Below are 17,428 nucleotides of genomic sequence, written 5' to 3' on the forward strand. Positions count from 1 at the left end.
AAAATTGAAATTTTTATATGAAAAACTTCTTTTGGCCATATCTCCTTAAATATGCGTCCTAGAGCAAAAAGGACGATAATTCGTGACCACCCTCAAAAAATTGAAAAATCCACCCAAAACCTAAAAAAATTGAAATTTTTATATGAAAAACTTCTTTTGGCCATATCTCCTTAAATATGCGTCCTAGAGCGAAAAGGACGATAATTCGTGACCACCATCGAAAAATTGAAAAATCCACCCAAAACCTAAAAAAATTGAAATTTTTATATGAAAAACTTCTTTTGGCCATATCTCCTAAACTAAGCCTCCTAGAGCGAAAAGGACGATAATTCGTGACCACCCTCAAAAAATTTAAAAATCCACCCAAAACCTAAAAAACTTGAAAATTTTATATGAAAACCGTCTTTTGGCCATATCTCCTAAACTAAGCGTCCTAGAGCGAAAAGGACGATAATTCGTGACCACCATCAAAAAATTGAAAAATCCACCCAAATCCTAAAAAACTTGAAAATTTTATATCTCCTAAACTAAGCGTCCTAGAGCGAAAAGGACGATAATTCGTGACCACCCTCAAAAAATTGAAAAATCCACCCAAAACCTAAAAAATTGAAATTTTTATATGAAAAACTTCTTTTGGCCATATCTCCTTAAATATGCGTCCTAGAGCGAAAAGGACGATAATTCGTGACCACCCTCAAAAAATTGAAAAATCCACCCAAAACCTAAAAAAATTGAAATTTTTATATGAAAAACTTCTTTTGGCCATATCTCCTTAAATATGCGTCCTAGAGCGAAAAGGACGATAATTCGTGACCACCATCAAAAAATTTAAAAATCCACCCAAATCCTAAAAAACTTGAAAATTTTATATGAAAAAATTCTTTTGGCCATATCTCCAAAACTAAGCGTCCTAGAGCGAAAAGGACGATAATTCGTGACCACCCTCAAAAAATTGAAAAATCCACCCAAAACCTAAAAAAATTGAAATTTTTATATGAAAAACTTCTTTTGGCCATATCTCCTAAACTAAACGTTCTAGAGCGAAAAGGACGATAATTCGTGACCACCCTCAAAAAATTGAAAAATCCACCAAAAACCTAAAAAAATTGAAATTTTTATATGAAAAACTTCTTTTGGCCATATCTCCTTAAATATGCGTCCTAGAGCGAAAAGGACGATAATTCGTGACCACCATCAAAAAATTGAAAAATCCACCCAAATCCTAAAAAACTTGAAAATTTTATATGAAAAACTTCTTTTGGCCATATCTCCTAAACTAAGCGTCCTAGAGCGAAAAGGACGATAATTCGTGACCACCCTCAAAAAATTGAAAAATCCACCCAAAACCTAAAAAAATTTAAATTTTTATATGGAAAACTTCTTTTGGCCATATCTCCTTAAATATGCGTCCTAGAGCGAAAAGGACGATAATTCGTGACCACCCTCAAAAAATTGTAAAATCCACCCAAAACCTAAAAAAATTGAAATTTTTATATGAAAAACTTCTTTTGGCCATATCTCCTAAACTAAGCGTCCTAGAGCGAAAAGGACGATAATTCGTGACCACCCTCAAAAAATTGAAAAATCCACCCAAAACCTAAAAAAAATTGAAATTTTTATATGAAAAACTTCTTTTGGCCATATCTCCTAAACTAAGCGTCCTAGAGCGAAAAGGACGATAATTCGTGACCACCCTCAAAAAATTGAAAAATCCACCCAAAACCTAAAAAAATTGAAATTTTTATATGAAAAACTTCTTTTGGCCATATCTCCTTAAATATGCGTCCTAGAGCGAAAAGGACGATAATTCGTGACCACCCTCAAAAAATTGAAAAATCCACCCAAAACCTAAAAAAATTGAAATTTTTATATGAAAAACTTCTTTTGGCCATATCTCCTAAACTAAGCGTCCTAGAGCGAAAAGGACGATAATTCGGGACCACCCTCAAAAAATTGAAAAATCCACCCAAAACCTAAAAAAATTGAAATTTTTATATGAAAAACTTCTTTTGGCCATATCTCCTTAAATATGCGTCCTAGAGCGAAAAGGACGATAATTCGTGACCACCATCAAAAAATTGAAAAATCCACCCAAATCCTAAAAAACTTGAAAATTTTATATGAAAAACTTCTTTTGGCCATATCTCCTAAACTAAGCGTCCTAGAGCGAAAAGGACGATAATTCGTGACCACCCTCAAAAAATTGAAAAATCCACCCAAAACCTAAAAAAATTGAAATTTTTATATGAAAAACTTCTTTTGGCCATATCTCCTAAACTAAGCGTCCTAGAGCGGAAAGGAAGATAATTCGTGACCACCCCCAAAAAATTGAAAAATCCACCCAAAACCTAAAAAAATTGAAATTTTTATATGAAAAACTTCTTTTGGCCATATCTCCTTAAACATGCGTCCTAGAGCGAAAAGGACGATAATTCGTGACCACCATCGAAAAATTGAAAAATCCACCCAAAACCTAAAAAAATTGAAATTTTTATATGAAAAACTTCTTTTGGCCATATCTCCTTAAATATGCGTCCTAGAGCAAAAAGGACGATAATTCGTGACCACCCTCAAAAAATTGAAAAATCCACCCAAAACCTAAAAAAATTGAAATTTTTATATGAAAAACTTCTTTTGGCCATATCTCCTTAAATATGCGTCCTAGAGCGAAAAGGACGATAATTCGTGACCACCATCGAAAAATTGAAAAATCCACCCAAAACCTAAAAAAATTGAAATTTTTATATGAAAAACTTCTTTTGGCCATATCTCCTTAAATATGCGTCCTAGAGCGAAAAGGACGATAATTCGTGACCACCCTCAAAAAATTGAAAAATCCACCCAAAACCTAAAAAAATTGAAATTTTTATATGAAAAACTTCTTTTGGCCATATCTCCTAAACTAAGCGTCCTAGAGCGAAAAGGACGATAATTCGTGACCACCCTCAAAAAATTTAAAAATCCACCCAAAACCTAAAAAAATTGAAATTTTTATATGAAAAACTTCTTTTGGCCATATCTCCTTAAATATGCATCCTAGAGCGAAAAGGACGATAATTCGTGACCACCATCAAAAAATTGAAAAATCCACCCAAATCCTAAAAAACTTGAAAATTTTATATGAAAAACTTCTTTTGGCCATATCTCCTAAACTAAGCGTCCTAGAGCGAAAAGGACGATAATTCGTGACCACCCTCAAAAAATTGAAAAATCCACCCAAAACCTAAAAAAATTGAAATTTTTATATGAAAAACTTCTTTTGGCCATATCTCCTTAAATATGCGTCCTAGAGCGAAAAGGACGATAATTTGTGACCACCATCAAAAAATTGAAAAATCCACCCAAATCCTAAAAAACTTGAAAATTTTATATGAAAAACTTCTTTTGGCCATATCTCCTAAACTAAGCGTCCTAGAGCGAAAAGGACGATAATTCGTGACCACCCTCAAAAAATTGAAAAATCCACCCAAAACCTAAAAAAATTTAAATTTTTATATGAAAAACTTCTTTTGGCCATATCTCCTAAACTAAGCGTCCTAGAGCGAAAAGGACGATAATTCGTGACCACCCTCAAAAAATTAAAAAATCCACCCAAAACCTAAAAAAATTGTAATTTTTATATGAAAAACTTCTTTTGGCCATATCTCCTTAAATATGCGTCCTAGAGCAAAAAGGACGATAATTCGTGACCACCCTCAAAAAATTGAAAAATCCACCCAAAACCTAAAAAAATTGAAATTTTTATATGAAAAACTTCTTTTGGCCATATCTCCTTAAATATGCGTCCTAGAGCGAAAAGGACGATAATTCGTGACCACCATCAAAAATTGAAAAATCCACCCAAAACCTAAAAAAATTGAAATTTTTATATGAAAAACTTCTTTTGGCCATATCTCCTTAAATATGCGTCCTAGAGCGAAAAGGACGATAATTCGTGACCACCCTCAAAAAATTGAAAAATCCACCCAAAACCTAAAAAAATTGAAATTTTTATATGAAAAACTTCTTTTGGCCATATCTCCTTAAATATGCGTCCTAGAGCAAAAAGGACGATAATTCGTGACCACCCTCAAAAAATTGAAAAATCCACCCAAAACCTAAAAAAATTGAAATTTTTATATGAAAAACTTCTTTTGGCCATATCTCCTTAAATATGCGTCCTAGAGCGAAAAGGACGATAAAAATTGAAATTTTTATATGAAAAACTTCTTTTGGCCATATCTCCTTAAATATGCGTCCTAGAGCGAAAAGGACGATAATTCGTGACCACCATCAAAAAATTGAAAAATCCACCCAAATCCTAAAAAACTTGAAAATTCTATATGAAAACCTTCTTTTGGCCATATCTCCTAAACTAAGCGTCCTAGAGCGAAAAGGACGATAATTCGTGACCACCCTCAAAAAATTGAAAAATCCACCCAAAACCTAAAAAAATTGAAATTTTTATATGAAAAACTTCTTTTGGCCATATCTCCTAAACTAAGCGTCCTAGAGCGAAAAGGACGATAATTCGTGACCACCCTCAAAAAATTGAAAAATCCACCCAAAACCTAAAAAAATTTAAATTTTTATATGAAAAACTTCTTTTGGCCATATCTCCTTAAATATGCGTCCTAGAGCGAAAAGGACGATAATTCGTGACCACCCTCAAAAAATTGAAAAATCCACCCAAAACCTAAAAAAATTGAAATTTTTATATGAAAAACTTCTTTTGGCCATATCTCCTTAAATATGCGTCCTAGAGCGAAAAGGACGATAATTCGTGACCACCATCGAAAAATTGAAAAATCCACCCAAAACCTAAAAAAATTGAAATTTTTATATGAAAAACTTCTTTTGGCCATATCTCCTTAAATATGCGTCCTAGAGCGAAAAGGACGATAATTCGTGACCACCCTCAAAAAATTGAAAAATCCACCCAAAACCTAAAAAAATTGAAATTTTTATATGAAAAACTTCTTTTGGCCATATCTCCTAAACTAAGCGTCCTAGAGCGAAAAGGACGATAATTCGTGACCACCCTCAAAAAATTGAAAAATCCACCCAAAACCTAAAAAAATTTAAATTTTTATATGAAAAACTTCTTTTGGCCATATCTCCTTAAATATGCGTCCTAGAGCGAAAAGGACGATAATTCGTGACCACCCTCAAAAAATTGACAAATCCGCCCAAAACCTAAGAAAATTGAAATTTTTATATGAAAAACTTCTTTTGGCCATATCTCCTAAACTAAGCGTCCTAGAGCGAAAAGGACGATAATTCGGGACCACCCTCAAAAAATTTAAAAATCCACCCAAAACCTAAAAAAATTGAAATTTTTATATGAAAAACTTCTTTTGGCCATATCTCCTAAACTAAGCGTCCTAGAGCGAAAAGGACGATAATTCGGGACCACCCTCAAAAAATTTAAAAATCCACCCAAAACCTAAAAAAATTGAAATTTTTCTATGAAAAACTTCTTTTGGCCATATCTCCTTAAATATGCGTCCTAGAGCAAAAAGGACGATAATTCGTGACCACCCTCAAAAAATTGAAAAATCCACCCAAAACCTAAAAAAATTGAAATTTTTATATGAAAAACTTCTTTTGGCCATATCTCCTTAAATATGCGTCCTAGAGCAAAAAGGACGATAATTCGTGACCACCCTCAAAAAATTGAAAAATCCACCCAAAACCTAAAAAAATTGAAATTTTTATATGAAAAACTTCTTTTGGCCATATCTCCTTAAATATGCGTCCTAGAGCGAAAAGGACGATAATTCGTGACCACCCTCAAAAAATTGAAAAATCCACCCAAAACCTAAAAAAATTGAAATTTTTATATGAAAAACTTCTTTTGGCCATATCTCCTTAAATATGCGTCCTAGAGCAAAAAGGACGATAATTCGTGACCACCCTCAAAAAATTGAAAAATCCACCCAAAACCTAAAAAAATTGAAATTTTTATATGAAAAACTTCTTTTGGCCATATCTCCTAAACTAAGCGTCCTAGAGCGAAAAGGACGATAATTCGTGACCACCCTCAAAAAATTGAAAAATTCGTGACCACCCTCAAAAAATTGAAAAATCCACCCAAAACCTAAAAAAATTTAAATTTTTATATGAAAAACTTCTTTTGGCCATATCTCCTTAAATATGCGTCCTAGAGCGAAAAGGACGATAATTCGTGACCACCATCGAAAAATTGAAAAATCCACCCAAAACCTAAAAAAATTGAAATTTTTATATGAAAAACTTCTTTTGGTCATATCTCCTTAAATATGCGTCCTAGAGCAAAAAGGACGATAATTCGTGACCACCCTCAAAAAATTGAAAAATCCACCCAAAACCTAAAAAAATTGAAATTTTTATATGAAAAACTTCTTTTGGCCATATCTCCTTAAATATGCGTCCTAGAGCGAAAAGGACGATAATTCGTGACCACCATCGAAAAATTGAAAAATCCACCCAAAACCTAAAAAAATTGAAATTTTTATATGAAAAACTTCTTTTGGCCATATCTCCTTAAATATGCGTCCTAGAGCGAAAAGGACGATAATTCGTGACCACCCTCAAAAAATTGAAAAATCCACCCAAAACCTAAAAAAATTGAAATTTTTATATGAAAAACTTCTTTTGGCCATATCTCCTAAACTAAGCGTCCTAGAGCGAAAAGGACGATAATTCGTGACCACCCTCAAAAAATTGAAAAATCCACCCAAAACCTAAAAAAATTGAAATTTTTATATGAAAAACTTCTTTTGGCCATATCTCCTTAAATATGCGTCCTAGAGCGAAAAGGACGATAATTTGTGACCACCATCAAAAAATTGAAAAATCCACCCAAATCCTAAAAAACTTGAAAATTTTATATGAAAAACTTCTTTTGGCCATATCTCCTAAACTAAGCGTCCTAGAGCGAAAAGGACGATAATTCGTGACCACCCTCAAAAAATTGAAAAATCCACCCAAAACCTAAAAAAATTGAAATTTTTATATGAAAAACTTCTTTTGGCCATATCTCCTTAAATATGCGTCCTAGAGCAAAAAGGACGATAATTCGTGACCACCCTCAAAAAATTGAAAAATCCGCCCAAAACCTAAAAAAATTGAAATTTTTATATGAAAAACTTCTTTTGGCCATATCTCCTTAAATATGCGTCCTAGAGCGAAAAGGACGATAATTCGTGACCACCATCGAAAAATTGAAAATCCACCCAAAACCTAAAAAAATTGAAATTTTTATATGAAAAACCTTTTTTGGCCATATCTCCTTAAATATGCGTCCTAGAGCGAAAAGGACGATAATTCGTGACCACCATCAAAAAATTGAAAAATCCACCCAAATCCTAAAAAACTTGAAAATTTTATATGAAAACCTTCTTTTGGCCATATCTCCTAAACTAAGCGTCCTAGAGCGAAAAGGACGATAATTCGTGACCACCCTCAAAAAATTGAAAAATCCGCCCAAAACCTAAGAAAATTGAAATTTTTATATGAAAAACTTCTTTTGGCCATATCTTCTAAACTAAGCGTCCTAGAGCGAAAAGGACGATAATTCGGGACCACCCTCAAAAAATTTAAAAATCCACCCAAAACCTAAAAAAATTGAAATTTTTCTATGAAAAACTTCTTTTGGCCATATCTCCTTAAATATGCGTCCTAGAGCGAAAAGGACGATAATTCGTGACCACCATCGAAAAATTGAAAAATCCACCCAAAACCTAAAAAAATTGAAATTTTTATATGAAAAACTTCTTTTGGCCATATCTCCTTAAATATGCGTCCTAGAGCAAAAAGGACGATAATTCGTGACCACCCTCAAAAAATTGAAAAATCCACCCAAAACCTAAAAAAATTGAAATTTTTATATGAAAAACTTCTTTTGGCCATATCTCCTTAAATATGCGTCCTAGAGCAAAAAGGACGATAATTCGTGACCACCCTCAAAAAATTGAAAAATCCACCCAAAACCTAATAAAATTGAAATTTTTATATGAAAAACTTCTTTTGGCCATATCTCCTTAAATATGCGTCCTAGAGCGAAAAGGACGATAATTCGTGACCACCCTCAAAAAATTGAAAAATCCACCCAAAACCTAAAAAAATTGAAATTTTTATATGAAAAACTTCTTTTGGCCATATCTCCTTAAATATGCATCCTAGAGCGAAAAGGACGATAATTCGTGACCACCATCAAAAAATTGAAAAATCCACCCAAATCCTAAAAAACTTGAAAATTTTATATGAAAATCTTCTTTTGGCCATATCTCCTAAACTAAGCGTCCTAGAGCGAAAAGGACGATAATTCGTGACCACCCTCAAAAAATTGAAAAATCCACCCAAAACCTAAAAAAATTGAAATTTTTATATGAAAAACTTCTTTTGGCCATATCTCCTTAAATATGCGTCCTAGAGCGAAAAGGACGATAATTCGTGACCACCATCGAAAAATTGAAAAATCCACCCAAAACCTAAAAAAATTGAAATTTTTATATGAAAAACTTCTTTTGGCCATATCTCCTTAAATATGCGTCCTAGAGCGAAAAGGACGATAATTCGTGACCACCCTCAAAAAATTGAAAAATCCACCCAAAACCTAAAAAAATTGAAATTTTTATATGAAAAACTTCTTTTGGCCATATCTCCTAAACTAAGCGTCCTAGAGCGAAAAGGACGATAATTCGTGACCACCCTCAAAAAATTGAAAAATCCACCCAAAACCTAAAAAAATTGAAATTTTTATATGAAAAACTTCTTTTGGCCATATCTCCTTAAATATGCGTCCTAGAGCGAAAAGGACGATAATTTGTGACCACCCTCAAAAAATTGAAAAATCCACCCAAATCCTAAAAAACTTGAAAATTTTATATGAAAAATTTCTTTTGGCCATATCTCCTAAACTAAGCGTCCTAGAGCGAAAAGGACGATAATTCGTGACCACCCTCAAAAAATTGAAAAATCCACCCAAAACCTAAAAAAATTGAAATTTTTATATGAAAAACTTCTTTTGGCCATATCTCCTAAACTAAGCGTCCTAGAGCGAAAAGGACGATAATTCGTGACCACCCTCAAAAAATTGAAAAATCCACCCAAAACCTAAAAAAATTGAAATTTTTATATGAAAAACTTCTTTTGGCCATATCTCCTTAAATATGCGTCCTAGAGCAAAAAGGACGATAATTCGTGACCACCCTCAAAAAATTGAAAAATCCGCCCAAAACCTAAAAAAATTGAAATTTTTATATGAAAAACTTCTTTTGGCCATATCTCCTTAAATATGCGTCCTAGAGCGAAAAGGACGATAATTCGTGACCACCATCGAAAAATTGAAAAATCCACCCAAAACCTAAAAAAATTGAAATTTTTATATGAAAAACTTCTTTTGGCCATATCTCCTTAAATATGCGTCCTAGAGCGAAAAGGACGATAATTCGTGACCACCATCAAAAAATTGAAAAATCCACCCAAATCCTAAAAAACTTGAAAATTTTATATGAAAACCTTCTTTTGGCCATATCTCCTAAACTAAGCGTCCTAGAGCGAAAAGGACGATAATTCGTGACCACCCTCAAAAAATTGAAAAATCCACCCAAAACCTAAAAAAATTGAAATTTTTATATGAAAAACTTCTTTTGGCCATATCTCCTAAACTAAGCGTCCTAGAGCGAAAAGGACGATAATTCGTGACCACCCTCAAAAAATTGAAAAATCCACCCAAAACCTAAAAAAATTGAAATTTTTATATGAAAAACTTCTTTTGGCCATATCTCCTTAAATATGCGTGCTAGAGCGAAAAGGACGATAATTCGTGACCACCCTCAAAAAATTGAAAAATCCACCCAAAACCTAAAAAAATTGAAATTTTTATATCAAAAACTTCTTTTGGCCATATCTCCTAAACTAAGCGTCCTAGAGCGAAAAGGACGATAATTCGTGACCACCCTCAAAAAATTGAAAAATCCACCCAAAACCTAAAAAAATTGAAATTTTTATATGAAAAACTTTTTTTGGCCATATCTCCTTAAATATGCGTCCTAGAGCGAAAAGGACGATAATTCGTGACCACCCTCAAAAAATTGAAAAATCCACCCAAAACCTAAAAAAATTGAAATTTTTATATGAAAAACTTCTTTTGGCCATATCTCCTAAACTAAGCGTCCTAGAGCGAAAAGGACGATAATTCGGGACCACCCTCAAAAAATTGAAAAATCCACCCAAAACCTAAAAAAATTGAAATTTTTATATGAAAAACTTCTTTTGGCCATATCTCCTTAAATATGCGTCCTAGAGCGAAAAGGACGATAATTCGTGACCACCATCAAAAAATTGAAAAATCCACCCAAATCCTAAAAAACTTGAAAATTTTATATGAAAAACTTCTTTTGGCCATATCTCCTAAACTAAGCGTCCTAGAGCGAAAAGGACGATAATTCGTGACCACCCTCAAAAAATTGAAAAATCCACCCAAAACCTAAAAAAATTGAAATTTTTATATGAAAAACTTCTTTTGGCCATATCTCCTAAACTAAGCGTCCTAGAGCGGAAAGGAAGATAATTCGTGACCACCCTCAAAAAATTGAAAAATCCACCCAAAACCTAAAAAAATTGAAATTTTTATATGAAAAACTTCTTTTGGCCATATCTCCTTAAATATGCGTCCTAGAGCGAAAAGGACGATAATTCGTGACCACCATCGAAAAATTGAAAAATCCACCCAAAACCTAAAAAAATTGAAATTTTTATATGAAAAACTTCTTTTGGCCATATCTCCTTAAATATGCGTCCTAGAGCAAAAAGGACGATAATTCGTGACCACCCTCAAAAAATTGAAAAATCCACCCAAAACCTAAAAAAATTGAAATTTTTATATGAAAAACTTCTTTTGGCCATATCTCCTTAAATATGCGTCCTAGAGCGAAAAGGACGATAATTCGTGACCACCCTCAAAAAATTGAAAAATCCACCCAAAACCTAAAAAAATTGAAATTTTTATATGAAAAACTTCTTTTGGCCATATCTCCTAAACTAAGCGTCCTAGAGCGAAAAGGACGATAATTCGTGACCACCCTCAAAAAATTTAAAAATCCAACCAAAACCTAAAAAAATTTAAATTTTTATATGAAAAACTTCTTTTGGCCATATCTCCTTAAATATGCATCCTAGAGCGAAAAGGACGATAATTCGTGACCACCATCAAAAAATTGAAAAATCCACCCAAATCCTAAAAAACTTGAAAATTTTATATGAAAAACTTCTTTTGGCCATATCTCCTAAACTAAGCGTCCTAGAGCGAAAAGGACGATAATTCGTGACCACCCTCAAAAAATTGAAAAATCCACCCAAAACCTAAAAAAATTGAAATTTTTATATGAAAAACTTCTTTTGGCCATATCTCCTTAAATATGCGTCCTAGAGCGAAAAGGACGATAATTTGTGACCACCATCAAAAAATTGAAAAATCCACCCAAATCCTAAAAAACTTGAAAATTTTATATGAAAAACTTCTTTTGGCCATATCTCCTAAACTAAGCGTCCTAGAGCGAAAAGGACGATAATTCGTGACCACCCTCAAAAAATTGAAAAATCCACCCAAAACCTAAAAAAATTGAAATTTTTATATGAAAAACTTCTTTTGGCCATATCTCCTAAACTAAGCGTCCTAGAGCGAAAAGGACGATAATTCGTGACCACCCTCAAAAAATTGAAAAATCCACCCAAAACCTAAAAAAATTGAAATTTTTATATGAAAAACTTCTTTTGGCCATATCTCCTTAAATATGCGTCCTAGAGCAAAAAGGACGATAATTCGTGACCACCCTCAAAAAATTGAAAAATCCACCCAAAACCTAAAAAAATTGAAATTTTTATATGAAAAACTTCTTTTGGCCATATCTCCTTAAATATGCGTCCTAGAGCGAAAAGGACGATAATTCGTGACCACCATCGAAAAATTGAAAAATCCACCCAAAACCTAAAAAAATTGAAATTTTTATATGAAAAACTTCTTTTGGCCATATCTCCTTAAATATGCGTCCTAGAGCGAAAAGGACGATAATTCGTGACCACCATCAAAAAATTGAAAAATCCACCCAAATCCTAAAAAACTTGAAAATTTTATATGAAAACCTTCTTTTGGCCATATCTCCTAAACTAAGCGTCCTAGAGCGAAAAGGACGATAATTCGTGACCACCCTCAAAAAATTGAAAAATCCACCCAAAACCTACAAAAATTGAAATTTTTATATGAAAAACTTCTTTTGGCCATATCTCCTTAAATATGCGTCCTAGAGCGAAAAGGACGATAATTCGTGACCACCCTCAAAAAATTGAAAAATCCACCCAAAACCTAAAAAAATTGAAATTTTTATATGAAAAACTTCTTTTGGCCATATCTCCTAAACTAAGCCTCCTAGAGCGAAAAGGACGATAATTCGTGACCACCCTCAAAAAATTGAAAAATCCACCCAAAACCTAAAAAAATTGAAATTTTTATATGAAAAACTTCTTTTGGCCATATCTCCTTAAATATGCGTCCTAGAGCGAAAAGGACGATAACTCGTGACCACCATCAAAAAATTGAAAAATCCACCCAAATCCTAAAAAACTTGAAAATTTTATATGAAAAACTTCTTTTGGCCATATCTCCTAAACTAAGCGTCCTAGAGCGAAAAGGACGATAATTCGTGACCACCCTCAAAAAATTGAAAAATCCACCCAAAACCTAAAAAAATTGAAATTTTTATATGAAAAACTTCTTTTGGCCATATCTCCTTAAATATGCGTCCTAGAGCGAAAAGGACGATAATTTGTGACCACCATCAAAAAATTGAAAAATCCACCCAAATCCTAAAAAACTTGAAAATTTTATATGAAAAACTTCTTTTGGCCATATCTCCTAAACTAAGCGTCCTAGAGCGAAAAGGACGATAATTCGTGACCACCCTCAAAAAATTGAAAAATCCACCCAAAACCTAAAAAAATTGAAATTTTTATATGAAAAACTTCTTTTGGCCATATCTCCTAAACTAAGCGTCCTAGAGCGAAAAGGACGATAATTCGTGACCACCCTCAAAAAATTGAAAAATCCACCCAAAACCTAAAAAAATTGAAATTTTTATATGAAAAACTTCTTTTGGCCATATCTCCTTAAATATGCGTCCTAGAGCAAAAAGGACGATAATTCGTGACCACCCTCAAAAAATTGAAAAATCCACCCAAAACCTAAAAAAATTGAAATTTTTATATGAAAAACTTCTTTTGGCCATATCTCCTTAAATATGCGTCCTAGAGCGAAAAGGACGATAATTCGTGACCACCATCGAAAAATTGAAAAATCCACCCAAAACCTAAAAAAATTGAAATTTTTATATGAAAAACTTCTTTTGGCCATATCTCCTTAAATATGCGTCCTAGAGCGAAAAGGACGATAATTCGTGACCACCATCAAAAAATTGAAAAATCCACCCAAATCCTAAAAAACTTGAAAATTTTATATGAAAACCTTCTTTTGGCCATATCTCCTAAACTAAGCGTCCTAGAGCGAAAAGGACGATAATTCGTGACCACCCTCAAAAAATTGAAAAATCCACCCAAAACCTACAAAAATTGAAATTTTTATATGAAAAACTTCTTTTGGCCATATCTCCTTAAATATGCGTCCTAGAGCGAAAAGGACGATAATTCGTGACCACCCTCAAAAAATTGAAAAATCCACCCAAAACCTAAAAAAATTGAAATTTTTATATGAAAAACTTCTTTTGGCCATATCTCCTAAACTAAGCCTCCTAGAGCGAAAAGGACGATAATTCGTGACCACCCTCAAAAAATTGAAAAATCCACCCAAAACCTAAAAAAATTGAAATTTTTATATGAAAAACTTCTTTTGGCCATATCTCCTTAAATATGCGTCCTAGAGCGAAAAGGACGATAACTCGTGACCACCATCAAAAAATTGAAAAATCCACCCAAATCCTAAAAAACTTGAAAATTTTATATGAAAACCTTCTTTTGGCCATATCTCCTAAACTAAGCGTCCTAGAGCGAAAAGGACGATAATTCGTGACCACCCTCAAAAAATTGAAAAATCCACCCAAAACCTAAAAAAATTTAAATTTTTATATGAAAAACTTCTTTTGGCCATATCTCCTTAAATATGCGTCCTAGAGCGAAAAGGACGATAATTCGTGACCACCCTCAAAAAATTGAAAAATCCGCCCAAAACCTAAGAAAATTGAAATTTTTATATGAAAAACTTCTTTTGGCCATATCTCCTAAACTAAGCGTCCTAGAGCGAAAAGGACGATAATTCGGGACCACCCTCAAAAAATTTAAAAATCCACCCAAAACCTAAAAAAATTGAAATTTTTCTATGAAAAACTTCTTTTGGCCATATCTCCTTAAATATGCGTCCTAGAGCGAAAAGGACGATAATTCGTGACCACCCTCAAAAAATGGAAAAATCCACCCAAAACCTAAAAAAATTGAAATTTTTATATGAAAAACTTCTTTTGGCCATATCTCCTTAAATATGCGTCCTAGAGCGAAAAGGACGATAATTCGTGACCACCATCGAAAAATTGAAAAATCCACCCAAAACCTAAAAAAATTGAAATTTTTATATGAAAAACTTCTTTTGGCCATATCTCCTTAAATATGCGTCCTAGAGCAAAAAGGACGATAATTCGTGACCACCCTCAAAAAATTGAAAAATCCACCCAAAACCTAAAAAAATTGAAATTTTTATATCAAAAACTTCTTTTGGCCATATCTCCTTAAATATGCGTCCTAGAGCGAAAAGGACGATAATTCGTGACCACCCTCAAAAAATTGAAAAATCCACCCAAAACCTAAAAAAATTGAAATTTTTATATGAAAAACTTCTTTTGGCCATATCTCCTAAACTAAGCGTCCTAGAGCGAAAAGGACGATAATTCGGGACCACCCTCAAAAAATTGAAAAATCCACCCAAAACCTAAAAAAATTGAAATTTTTATATGAAAAACTTCTTTTGGCCATATCTCCTTAAATATGCGTCCTAGAGCGAAAAGGACGATAATTCGTGACCACCATCAAAAAATTGAAAAATCCACCCAAATCCTAAAAAACTTGAAAATTTTATATGAAAAACTTCTTTTGGCCATATCTCCTAAACTAAGCGTCCTAGAGCGAAAAGGACGATAATTCATGACCACCCTCAAAAAATTGAAAAATCCACCCAAAACCTAAAAAAATTGAAATTTTTATATGAAAAACTTCTTTTGGCCATATCTCCTAAACTAAGCGTCCTAGAGCGGAAAGGACGATAATACGTGACCACCCTCAAAAAATTTAAAAATCCACCCAAAACCTAAAAAAATTGAAATTTTTCTATGAAAAACTTCTTTTGGCCATATCTCCTTAAATATGCGTCCTAGAGCGAAAAGGACGATAATTCGTGACCACCCTCAAAAAATTGAAAAATCCACCCAAAACCTAAAAAAATTGAAATTTTTATATGAAAAACTTCTTTTGGCCATATCTCCTTAAATATGCGTCCTAGAGCGAAAAGGACGATAATTCGTGACCACCATCGAAAAATTGAAAAATCCACCCAAAACCTAAAAAAATTGAAATTTTTATATGAAAAACTTCTTTTGGCCATATCTCCTTAAATATGCGTCCTAGAGCGAAAAGGACGATAATTCGTGACCACCCTCAAAAAATTGAAAAATCCACCCAAAACCTAAAAAAATTGAAATTTTTATATGAAAAACTTCTTTTGGCCATATCTCCTAAACTAAGCGTCCTAGAGCGAAAAGGACGATAATTCGTGACCACCCTCAAAAAATTGAAAAATCCACCCAAAACCTAAAAAAATTGAAATTTTTATATGAAAAACTTCTTTTGGCCATATCTCCTTAAATATGCATCCTAGAGCGAAAAGGACGATAATTCGTGACCACCATCAAAAAATTGAAAAATCCACCCAAATCCTAAAAAACTTGAAAATTTTATATGAAAAACTTCTTTTGGCCATATCTCCTAAACTAAGCGTCCTAGAGCGAAAAGGACGATAATTCGTGACCACCCTCAAAAAATTGAAAAATCCACCCAAAACCTAAAAAAATTGAAATTTTTATATGAAAAACTTCTTTTGGCCATATCTCCTTAAATATGCGTCCTAGAGCGAAAAGGGCGATAATTCGTGACCACCATCAAAAAATTGAAAAATCCACCCAAATCCTAAAAAACTTGAAAATTTTATATGAAAAACTTCTTTTGGCCATATCTCCTAAACTAAGCGTCCTAGAGCGAAAAGGACGATAATTCGTGACCACCCTCAAAAAATTGAAAAATCCACCCAAAACCTAAAAAAATTGAAATTTTTATATGAAAAACTTCTTTTGGCCATATCTCCTTAAATATGCGTCCTAGAGCGAAAAGGACGATAATTCGTGACCACCATCAAAAAATTGAAAAATCCACCCAAAACCTAAAAAAATTGAAATTTTTATATGAAAAACTTCTTTTGGCCATATCTCCTTAAATATGCGTCCTAGAGCGAAAAGGACGATAATTCGTGACCACCCCCAAAAAATTGAAAAATCCACCCAAAACCTAAAAAAATTGAAATTTTTATATGAAAAACTTCTTTTGGCCATATCTCCTAAACTAAGCGTCCTAGAGCGAAAAGGACGATAATTCGTGACCACCCTCAAAAAATTGAAAAATCCACCCAAAACCTAAAAAAATTGAAATTTTTAATTGAAAAACTTCTTTTGGCCATATCTCCTTAAATATGCGTCCTAGAGCGAAAAGGACGATAATTCGTGACCACCCTCAAAAAATTGAAAAATCCACCCAAAACCTAAAAAATTTGAAATTTTTATATGAAAAACTTCTTTTGGCCATATCTCCTAAACTAAGCGTCCTAGAGCGAAAAGGACGATAATTCGTGACCACCCTCAAAAAATTGAAAAATCCACCCAAAACCTAAAAAAATTGAAATTTTTATATGAAAAACTTCTTTTGGCCATATCTCCTTAAATATGCGTCCTAGAGCGAAAAGGACGATAATTCGTGACCACCATCGAAAAATTGAAAAATCCACCCAAAACCTAAAAAAATTGAAATTTTTATATGAAAAACTTCTTTTGGCCATATCTCCTTAAATATGCGTCCTAGAGCGAAAAGGACGATAATTCGTGACCACCCTCAAAAAATTGAAAAATCCACCCAAAACCTAAAAAAATTTAAATTTTTATATGAAAAACTTCTTTTGGCCATATCTCCTAAACTAAGCGTCCTAGAGCGAAAAGGACGATAATTCGTGACCACCCTCAAAAAATTGAAAAATCCACCCAAAACCTAAAAAAATTGAAATTTTTATATGAAAAACTTCTTTTGGCCATATCTCCTAAACTAAGCGTCCTAGAGCGGAAAGGACGATAATTCGTGACCACCCTCA

The sequence above is a fragment of the Haematobia irritans genome, chromosome 3 (assembly GCF_050003625.1).
Source record: "Haematobia irritans isolate KBUSLIRL chromosome 3, ASM5000362v1, whole genome shotgun sequence".
NCBI lineage: Eukaryota > Metazoa > Arthropoda > Insecta > Diptera > Muscidae > Haematobia > Haematobia irritans.